This window comes from Pteropus medius, unplaced genomic scaffold (assembly GCF_902729225.1).
Source record: "Pteropus medius unplaced genomic scaffold, Ma_sr-lr_union100, whole genome shotgun sequence".
Taxonomy (NCBI): Eukaryota; Metazoa; Chordata; class Mammalia; order Chiroptera; family Pteropodidae; genus Pteropus; species Pteropus medius.
In genome coordinates this window covers 717,287-727,878 of record NW_024342648.1, presented here as the reverse complement: position 1 = coordinate 727,878, position 10,592 = coordinate 717,287, and positions in this window count along the sequence as shown.

Below are 10,592 nucleotides of genomic sequence, written 5' to 3'. Positions count from 1 at the left end.
GACTTTGGGGGGTAAACACACAGTAGAATATACAGAAGTCAAATGATAATGTACCCCTGAACATTATATATATAATTGTATTAACCAATGTTACCCTAATAAACTTAAAAAAAAACAGTGGGGACAGAGACACCGTGGCGTGCCAGAATGTAGGCCCCCTACCCCAGGGGCCTGGTGAGTAGAGCATCGAGTTCAAGAAAATGATTCTCAAGCTTTCAGATTTGATGCTGTTCGCCCTGCTGGGTTTGACACTTGCTTGGGACCTGTCGGCCCTTTCTTTCCGATTTCTCCCTTTTGGGATAGGAGTGTTCACCCTCTGCCTGTTCCACCATTGTCTTTTGGAAGCACAGAACTTGTCTGGTTTACATGTTCACAACTGGAGAGGAAGTTGCCTCGTGATGGCTCGAACCTCAAGTCTCACACGTATCTGAGTTAGAAGACATTTAGATGCGACTTTAGACTCTCGAATCAATGATGGAACTGGTTAAGACTTTTAGGGCTGTTGGGATGGAACGAATGTATTTTGCATGTGGGGAAGACATGAATTTGTGAGGTTCCAGGGGCAGAACGCTAAGACAAATTCAAATGAATTAAAGTCAAGGTCAGTATGTCCTCAACCTGAATTCCTGTATCAGAAGACAGTTGTGGGTTTTCGAATCGTTCGTTATGCAAGCGTCTGAATCTCGCTCTATGGTCGCTGTCTTCACTGAGTGTTTTTGCATTGCAATTCTTCCCTTTCTCGTGGTGGCATCTGAGAAATTGATTAGATCCTAATGTTAGTGGGCTGTGCAGTCCAGTCTGCACGGGTATAACCTATTACACGGAGAAATAGAGAAAGAATAAGGAGAAAAGGTCTTATTGTATGAATATTAAAAAATAGGACACTAAAGACAACGCCAGAAATATTCCAGGACAGATCGTGACAGCTGGCTCTCCCTCATCAGTTTAAAGTCCTTTGTTCCTTTAAAGTCCTTTGTAATTATGTCTTGTTCCACTGGTCTTGGGCCAGCAGACCATGTCAGGATGTCATCTGCTTCTGGTTAGGGTTTTTCCTGGGAATCTTGAACTTTTTAGTCCTATACAGGCAGAGGCAAGATTTTCAGGTAGCTTCAGGCTGTTCTTGGGAGTTCACATACACTCTACGATTTGCTCTGGGTCTCGAGTGTATCTGCTATCCAGTGCTGCACAGGAAGCCACTCCAAAAGTTAGTGGCCTAAAACAACAATGATTTGTTATTTCTTACGAGTTTATGTGTTGACTGAGCTCTGGGGGTTGGTTCTTTGCTCCACATGGTGTTGGGCGGGGTCCGTCGTGTGACTTCATTCAGCTGGGAGCTGAGCCAAGGCTGGAAGTTCCAAGATGGCCTCAGTCCCACGTCTGGCATGGCACTGGCTTTAGCTGGGTTTTGTTATTCTCTCCACATGGCCTCTCAAGCCGGTCCAGTCCTCTTCTTTCCCTGGGACTGGCTTCCAAGAGGGCAAATATGGAAACTGCAAAGCCTCTTCTGGCTCAGGCCTGGAAGTCACCCAGTGTCACTTTTGCCACATTCTATTAGTCAAAGCAAGTCACAGGGCCAGCCCTGGTCAAGAGAAGGGGAAATAGGTTCTACCTGTTATTGGGAAGAGGAGTGGCCAATTCATATTGCAAAAGGACATGCGGAACGGGAGCGATTGCGATGGCCGTCTTGGACACAGTCCACTCATCCAGTGAGAAGCGCTCTGTCAGTCCGCAATTCTCAGAGAAAACCCAAGGGACAGGAAGAAGTTGTTGAAACAGTCGGCACCGAGGTCTCTGATAGAGGAATTTGAGGGTCTATGACAGCGGCACCATTCCCTTCCAAATACTGTAATCCGTGTTGTCACCACTTGATAAACCTTGGTGTGGATGCGGTAGCCAGGTTGTATACACCGTGACACTGTCCTGCTGGGCCATTTGTTTCCAGCCACCTTGGGCCTGACGATCTGTCCATTTTGTGTGTCACAAAAGCTATTAATAAACAAGGGGATTTTAAACCCCGGAATATGATCTTTCGGAAGGCATTAAAGTCATTATGCTAAGACTGCTTGTATCAGCTCTGGTATACAAATGTGAGCATTTAAAAATTCATCTTCAGAGGTCATGCAGTCATCCAAACATATTTTAACATTTTTAATTGAAGCGAAATTCACGTAATATAAAATCGACCGTCTTAAAGCATACGATTCAGTGGCTCTTAGTAAATTCACAATGTTGTACAATTATCACTACTATCTAGTTCCAGAACATTTTCATCATCCCAAACAGAAACCCTATACGCATCAGCAGTCATTTGCCATTCCCTGCTTCCCCCGGCCCCTGGCAACCCCAATCTGGTTTCCGTCTCTATGGATTTGCCTGTTCTGGACATTTCATATAAATGGAATCACGCACTGTGCGATCTTTTGTATCTGGGTTCTTTCACTTAGCATAATGCTTTTGAGATTCATCCGCAATATAGCCTGGATCAGTGCTTCATTCCTTTTTACCAAACCGTATTTAAATTAAGGACATTTTAATAAATTTACAGAGTAGCGTTTTATAATCCCATTGAGTCGTTTTTAACAACTGAGGCATGTTCTGATCATGCCTAGTTATTTCTGATGTCTCCCCTTTATCCGCATGCGCCTCGCAATGAGTTACTCAAGCCAGGCGAAGGGGCAAACCTTGGCACTACCAAGCAGCCGTCTATCAAGGACAGTGGCACGGAGGAGACCCTTGTCAGCATTGTTATTAATCTGAGGACTGATCATGGAGAAAGCCAGTCTCGAAGGGAGTTGTGAGAGGGGACTGGTCAGTTGCTTGATGAGAGCACAGGTGCCCTACAACCAGAAATGCCCAAGGCCTCGACAGTGTAACCAGAGTCACAATATTTGACAACAGCCCACAGGAGAAAGTAACATGATAACCAGTAGGAATTTTAGCTCCTCCGCTGAGAAAGAGCCATGGCTGCTTGTTTTGTTTGCTTGCTTATTTTCTTATAATTGGCCCCACTTGTGAAATAACCACGTCTAGTGTGGGGCAGCAGAAAAGCGCCCCTGTTAATAGAATTTTGAGCTACCAGTTTCTACTAGGGTGAGTAAAAACCTCTGCCCTCTGAGTAGAATACCTGTGCTGAAAAGATATTGATTCTTTAAAGACCCTTTTCTTTCTTAGCACCCACGCCACTCTATTATACATGAGCCTTTAAAATATTTATTGACTTAATACGCCTTTATACATATTAGGCAAATTTACACTTATATACAGTCACGGTAAAAAATGTTCAGATGGCAATATTATTCAAAGCTCTAAGACTTTAGGTTTTAAAATATAATTAAAACAACCAGGCGGAGCACAAAACAGTGTAATACTCCAGTGATTTTCTGAATTTCATTTGAGTGTTAGGAAGGGGCAATTGTGTTTATACACACACAAGAATATAAGGAAAAAGTAACTATGTACTTCTGCATTCTCTGTCTCTATGAATTTTAATTCCTTTGGAAATTGTCCAGATAGAGATTACTCGCTAATTACTTCAATTTATTATTCCCCCAAGGTTTCAAAATCAATGGATTAGGAAATCCTAGAAATTACAGTAGGTTGACATTGAAAAACAATACGATCACAGTTGATGAATGAAAATTACTCACTTTACAAAGTGGAGTAGCTTTGTAGAGTTACATAATTACGGCTATTATTGGAAATTTAAAAGGATCAATTTTTAAAATAACGACATTAGTTATTTTAACTCAATGTAGTTCAACTCATGTGTCTACATTTACATAACCATAGCTATTTAGTATAAGAAATAACATATCTTATCTATAGGATAAGTATCGTCATGAGTTTAAAAAGTTCCATTTGATAAAGTTTTTTTTTGTAAGAAATTAATAATAAATACATCTCAAATTTTGCAAAAATCCAAATGTACTGTTTGCATGATATTTCACACTGAGATAAAATTGGAAGAAAGAAAGAGCTATCTTTTAAATGAAAATTAACAAAACAATTTAATTTGTTCAAGGGTTTACCTTACGTAGAAATATTGAAGGAATTTGGAGTTTTAGGTTATTTTCTTGGCTTTATTTTACCAAGTGGAGTATGACTAAGGCCGCAACTTGATGAGTGGGATCTAAAAACTTTATCACAAAAGAAATGAGGGTTGTGTGCGTCATTTAGCGACAAACGCAATGACCAGGGCCTTTGCAACCCAAGGCCACCCAATTCCCAGCTTAAATGGTCATAGAATCCTATGACTGGTTGGGACTTGAGGAGTCTCCCGACTGTTGGCACCTGTTCCGTGGCCCGTGGAGGCATGTGTGACAGGGCAAACCTCAGTGGTCAGGGACTTCCTCTATGCTTTTCCATTCCCATCAGGCTCACAGGTCACTTCCCCATTTGTCTCTCCTATGTTGCTAAAGCCCTTGAAATATCGATAAGAGTGTTTAATACAAAGGGATTCCTGAAGCTTCTTTATAACTGGTAATGTTTGGCCTGAGAGCAGTGTGCCTTTCCTTGCCCCTTATCCTGGACCTTAGCAACCAGGACTTTGAGAGCAATTAAACAAAAAAAAATATCCAGTTTTCTATTTTCTCTCATCCAAAAAAAACTTTTTTAGAGAGAGAAAGAGCTTAAGGAAACAAGACTACTGTTTAGACTTTTACTAAGAGCCTCGTTGGTCGTATATGGTTATTTACATATATTTTATTTTTGCCGATTAGAGTATAATAACCAAAAATTCTATGATTTTATTGATTATTTTTTCTCTTTTCCTTTTGGAGCATTTAGAAATTACCTTTGTGCACAGAAAGAAAACATGATAAGATACGGTCCCCACAAAATCAATTTTTAAAATTTATTTACTGTTTAAACAGGTATATCAGAGGGCAGATTCATAGTGTATGAGGACGGAAATTTACACAATTTGAATTCTTCATTAAGAAAAAAGAACATGAAGTTAATTCCAAGACGTGTGTTAATTTAGAAAAAGAAAATAAATCACAACCAATTACAAATTTGAAAAAGCTGACAAATACCACAAAAATAACAAAAGCCAGCAAAACGTTATTGTTGTTATATTTTCTACTTGACCTATCTGTATTATCTTTTTCTCCCTACATTTTGGCTGCATACTCCTTGCTCATATCTTCATAAGACAATGATTTTTCAACATTATTTCTATAGAGGGATAGAAGGATAAAGCAGTCTTTCAGCACGTTTGGTTGAAGTGTCTTACTGTCGATGGTTTAGAATCATCTCTTTCCGTTTCACAAGTCCTTATCAGGAAAGCCACCTTGGGAACTTCCTCTGCAATTTCTTGCTCAGACCCTGCTCCTTGCTCTGGGCGGTGTGGCCTGGCGTGTGAGCACAGAATGCCCATCTCCCTTCTTATGCCCGCGGGATCGCTGTCACGGCAGCAGCTGGCCCAGCCTGGCTAGGTCCTTGCCGTCCTGGCTCTCTCCACTCCAGGGACATTCTGACGACCTTGAAGCCTGGTTGTAGCCTCCCTGACCCACCCGCCCTTGACAGAGCAGGTTTCTTGTGGCTCCCTCTCCTCAAGGTCAAAGAGAAGTCGGGCTACTTGAAGAGGCCCTCCAGCCTTGGGATTACCCCTGACCAGAGCGTGAGGGTGGCTCAGGGCTCTGGTGCCAGCTCTGTGACCCTGCAGAGAGCCCCCTGAGCTGGGAGGGGACTGGCAGTGAGGGCTTCACTGAGGAAACCTGCCTGGGTGGAACCTAGCCTGTGGTTTCTTCCGTTTTCTAACTCCGAGGAGTGAGGACTTTCACGGCATCAGAAGTGTGAGCTTAAGTTTTAAAATGTTTTCCTCCCGGGAGTCTTTGGAACTAATCGAAGTAGGAGTTCATCGGCTTTGAGAATCTCCGTGTGTTCATTTGTTCATTTCCTCCAGAAGTGGGCAAAGATACTTTTCAAAGGAAACTCCTCCCACTGATATGCATACAGAGATGAAAGCCCCGCCCTCGCCCTGCAGAAGGATCTTCTCAACTCAAGGGTCTCCCTGGAGCACGTTTTGATAAGCTCGGGAACTCCTAGGTGTTGATTGACAGGTGGGGGCTGCACCTGTTTCTTGCAGCGCTACTGAAAGTCGTGAGGGTGAGCTACCACCCGCAGCTTCTCTCGTCATCCTGCCTTAGCTCATTTGTGTATTTTCCCGGGATTCCTCTGGTTCTTCAGAAGGGAAGAAAGAGAGGAAAAACAGTTAGAACCAGCTTTGGGGAGCTCAGGTAGAGGTCGGGATCAGGAGCTTGCCAGACTCCACTTGCTCCCCTCCATGCACAAGGCTCAGACCTCCTACAGCTGTGCTCCAAGTGTCACAGGTGCCCTGGATGCTCCCAGAAACCAAACTCCTCCCCAGGAAGCCATTATTCTGGAGGTGGCTCTCTTGCAAACCTGTCCCATTTCTACAGCTACTTGCATTATCTTTCCTTAGAGGACACAGACAGGCAGCAGGCCCTAGTCCTCTTAGGTGGTAACTCCAGGGAGCAGAGCTCACAGGCAAAGACCATGGAAAACAGGTAGAACCAGTTCTGCAGCAAGAGCGAGAATCTAAGTGTAAACAGACCCCCCAGGTTCCACAGGGAGGGCTGGTGGGCTGGGGCTGGCCCAGGTCAGAAGCACTGACCCTTGGACACAGTCACTCTGGCTTTAGACTGGAAGCACAGAGAGGACAATCAGTGATGTCACTTCAATCTGGGAGACAGGACACCTCACCCGGGCTTCTGGTTTCTCAGAAACAGAACTTTCAGACTCAAACCATGACAGACAAGAGGAACTAAACAAAATGGACCAGGGCTACCGGAAGAAACCCCAAGTGGCCACTGGACATTGACAGACGAGAGCCCAGAAGCCAGCACTGTTGCTGCAACCAAGGTTCAGCTCCCCAGTCAGTAGCAGCCCTCCTAGGATGCAGGGCCCGAGGCACAAGGACCCTCACAGTGCACTTCGTGAGGGCCAAGGCTCTGCTCTGATGGCAGCTACCCTGAAGCAAATAACCCATGGAAGAAACTTCTAAACGCGAAAGCAAGAGTCTCAGCCAGAGAGATGATGAACACGTGTCAAAGTGCAGCGAAGCAGCCAGCTAGAGAAGGCTGGCTTCAAGGCCAGCTCTCAGGGACGAGCTGCTGAGAAAGAGGTGTGTTTAAATGAGTTTCTTCAACAGATGTGAAGCAGGTTGGTATCCCAAGGGCTAAAAATCTGCCATGTCTTTATGAGTCGTGTGAATTAAATATGGGTCATGTTGACCCAGATATATCTCTAAGAAACACCAGATATGGGAGTCTTAATGAGGACTAATGAAGAAATATGCTTGTGAGTGTCAATCAGAAACATAGTGCAAGAAAGTCCAGGTTTTTCCTCATGACAAAGTTGTGCTTAAGTTGGGAGCAAATCTGCTTTTTCTTAATTTTGAAATGAAGCTTACCCACCTGTGGACGGCGTTTTTCGTGTCATTCCCACTTCAGACACCAATATAGACTGTTGTCACAATGATGGTGACACGCCTGATAGGGCAGGAGGCAAAGCAGAGCTGCCTGGCTGAGCAAAAGCTTCCCTGGCAGAACCATAACATTTACAAAACTTATCAAGACAAGCGAGAGAGAAGGTATTGATGAACCACATCATGAATGGAAAATGGCACATAACCACAGATGCAGTAACGTTTTAAATGAATGGATACTGTGACTAACTTTATGACAATACATTTGAAAATGCAGTTGAAATGAACAACTTCCTAGAAAAAGAAATGACCGGTATTGACTCAAGAAAAGGCAGAAACCCTAAGTAGTCACATAATGATAAAATAGCTTTTATCGGACCTCAAATATCTTCCCACCACAGCAAAATCCAGGCCCAGATGACTTCATCAGCAAGATCTACTGATTCGAGAAGAAATAGTTGTAATTTTACACACATTCTTTCAGAGAATAAAAGAGGATACACTCTTGTTAGAAGGCAAACATAACCTTGACACCAAAACTTGTCAAGGACATTATGAGAAAGAAAATTACAAGCCCAGCTCACTTATGAGCATAGGTGTAGATGTCCCAAACACGATAATAGCAAAATGTAAAAATGAGAATACGTGGTGATTAAGTTATGTTTATCTCAGGAGTGCAAAGTTGGTTTAACAAAACAAAATCATTTCTTGTAATTAACCACATTAACGGGTTAGAGAAGAAAAATTACGTGATCATTACAATGGATGCAGAAAAAGCATTTGATAAAATTCAACATCCATGCATGGTTAAAAAGAAAATTCAAGGAACTAGGAATTAAAATGAGCTTCCTTAACAAAAATCCTATGAAAATAACTATAGCGGTCATCAAATTTAATGGTAAAATGTCGAAAGCTTTCATCTGAGATCAAAAATAAGAAAAAGATGCCTACTATCATCGACACTTTTGTCAATGTGCTATTGGCTCTAACTAGTGCAGTAGGGCAAGAAAAATAAATAAAAGTTAAGTGTAAGGAAAGAAAAGACTGTCATTATTCACAGGTGATTTGATGTATATTATGAAATGCCAAAGAATCTAGAGATAAATTATTACAGTTACTAAGAGAGTTGCTAGATACAAAATTCATATATAAAAGTCATTTATATTTCTATCAGCAGCAAACAGTCCAAAAATGAAATTTAGAAAATTAATGTACCATTTGCAATAGCATTTTTAAAAACACAAAGTACCTAGGAATAAATTTACAAAAGATTTATAAGCCTGTTGTGGAGGAAGTTGTAAAACTTTAATGAAAGACATTAAGAAAGACCTAAATGAGATATATCCATGTCTATGAATTGGAAGATTCAGTATTGTAAAGGTGTCAGTTTTCCCCAAGTTGACTTTTAGATTCAATGCAATATCTATCAAAATCATAACACGACAAGCTGATTCTAAAATTTATATGGAAATGCATAGCCCGAAGAATAGAAGAGGCACTCGTGAAAATGAAGGACAATGACAAGACTTGCTCTCCCGGGCATGGAGCATATTCTAGAGCTATGGCAGTTACTGCAGTGTAGTCGGGGTGCAGGGATAGACAGATAGACCAGTGGGGCTGAATGGAGACTTTAGAAATAGCCCCCTTGCCTATGTGGACTCTTGAACGCATGACAGAGGTGGCACTGAGGACAGTGGGCAAAGGATGAACATTTTAATAAATTGTCCCAGGACAACCGCATTCATATGAAGACAAAAATAAAACTTTAAAAAAATAAAGAAAGAAAAGCAAAAAAAAAGAAAGAAAGAAAGAAAGAAACTATACTTCTGTCTTACAGCATGCACAAAAGTCAGTTTCACATAGGGTAGAAAGCCAATTATGAAGGGTGAAACCATAACTCTTTTAGAAAAAAACATGAGGATATATTCGTTACTGGGAGTACGTAAGGGTTTGCATACAAGATATGAGAAGCATTAACCACAAAGCGAAAGATTGAAAACTGACATACATTGAAATCGAGTACTTGGATTCATTGAACACCTCATAAAGAGAACAAAGAGACAAGGTACACAGTGAGATGATTGTCACACATGTACCCAACAATTCCAGAAAGAAATGGGCAAGAGGCTTGAACAAGCACCTCGTAAAAGTAGGATTTTTCATAAATGTGCGAGAAGGTGCTTAACAGCATTAGTAATCAGGGAAGTGAAAAATTAACCCACGGTAAGATACCACTACATATCCACCAGATTGGCAGGGATTAAAAATTCCATCTTCGACGGTACCAAATGTTGGCAAGGACGTGAAGTATCAGGAGTGCTCAGACATTGCTGATAGGACTGTAACTTGGTGCAGCCACTTTGAGAAACCGGCATTATCTACTCAAGTTGAAAATTCACAATCCCTGTGGCCCAGTGATTTCCCTCCTGGTGTGTGGATACGTCCAAGAGAGAGGCGGGCACACAGGCTCCAAGAGGAATGTTCATAGCGGAATATTTGGCTCTTCGGAATGAGCAAAAACTGCAAAGCACCCACATACTCATCTATAGTAGAAGGGATAAATAGACTGTAGTATATTCGCACACTGAAATATCAAACAGGAATGAAAATGACTTTACCTAATAACAGATAAATCTCATTAATAATGGTGGGCAAAAGAAGAGACACAAACTAATATATAAGGTTCACAAATCGGCCAAACTAAACTCTTGTTTGGAGAAGCTTCTTTAGGTGGTAAAACGCTACAGAAGAACGAGGATATGATGATCACAAAAGTGAAGACAAGGAGGGACAGCCAGTTGCAGGAACCTGGCGATGTTGATTTATCGATCTGCAAAGCTGATCTGCAGGTGTTTGCTTCAGAATTATTCTTCAAACTGTACAATATATTCGATGCACTTTATTTCAAACAGCTTTATCGAGGTATAACTTACATACAGCAAACTATATTGTTTAAAGTATACAGTTTGGCACATTTTGACACACGTGATATATACCCGTAAAAAGACCACATCGAGATACGAACGTAGCCATCACCCGCCAAAAGTTCCTTGTGCCCTCTATAAATCCTCCCTCCCACCGCTCCCCAGAGGTCAGTCCCTTGGCAACCCCTGATCTGCTTTTCATCACTATGTGTCAGTTT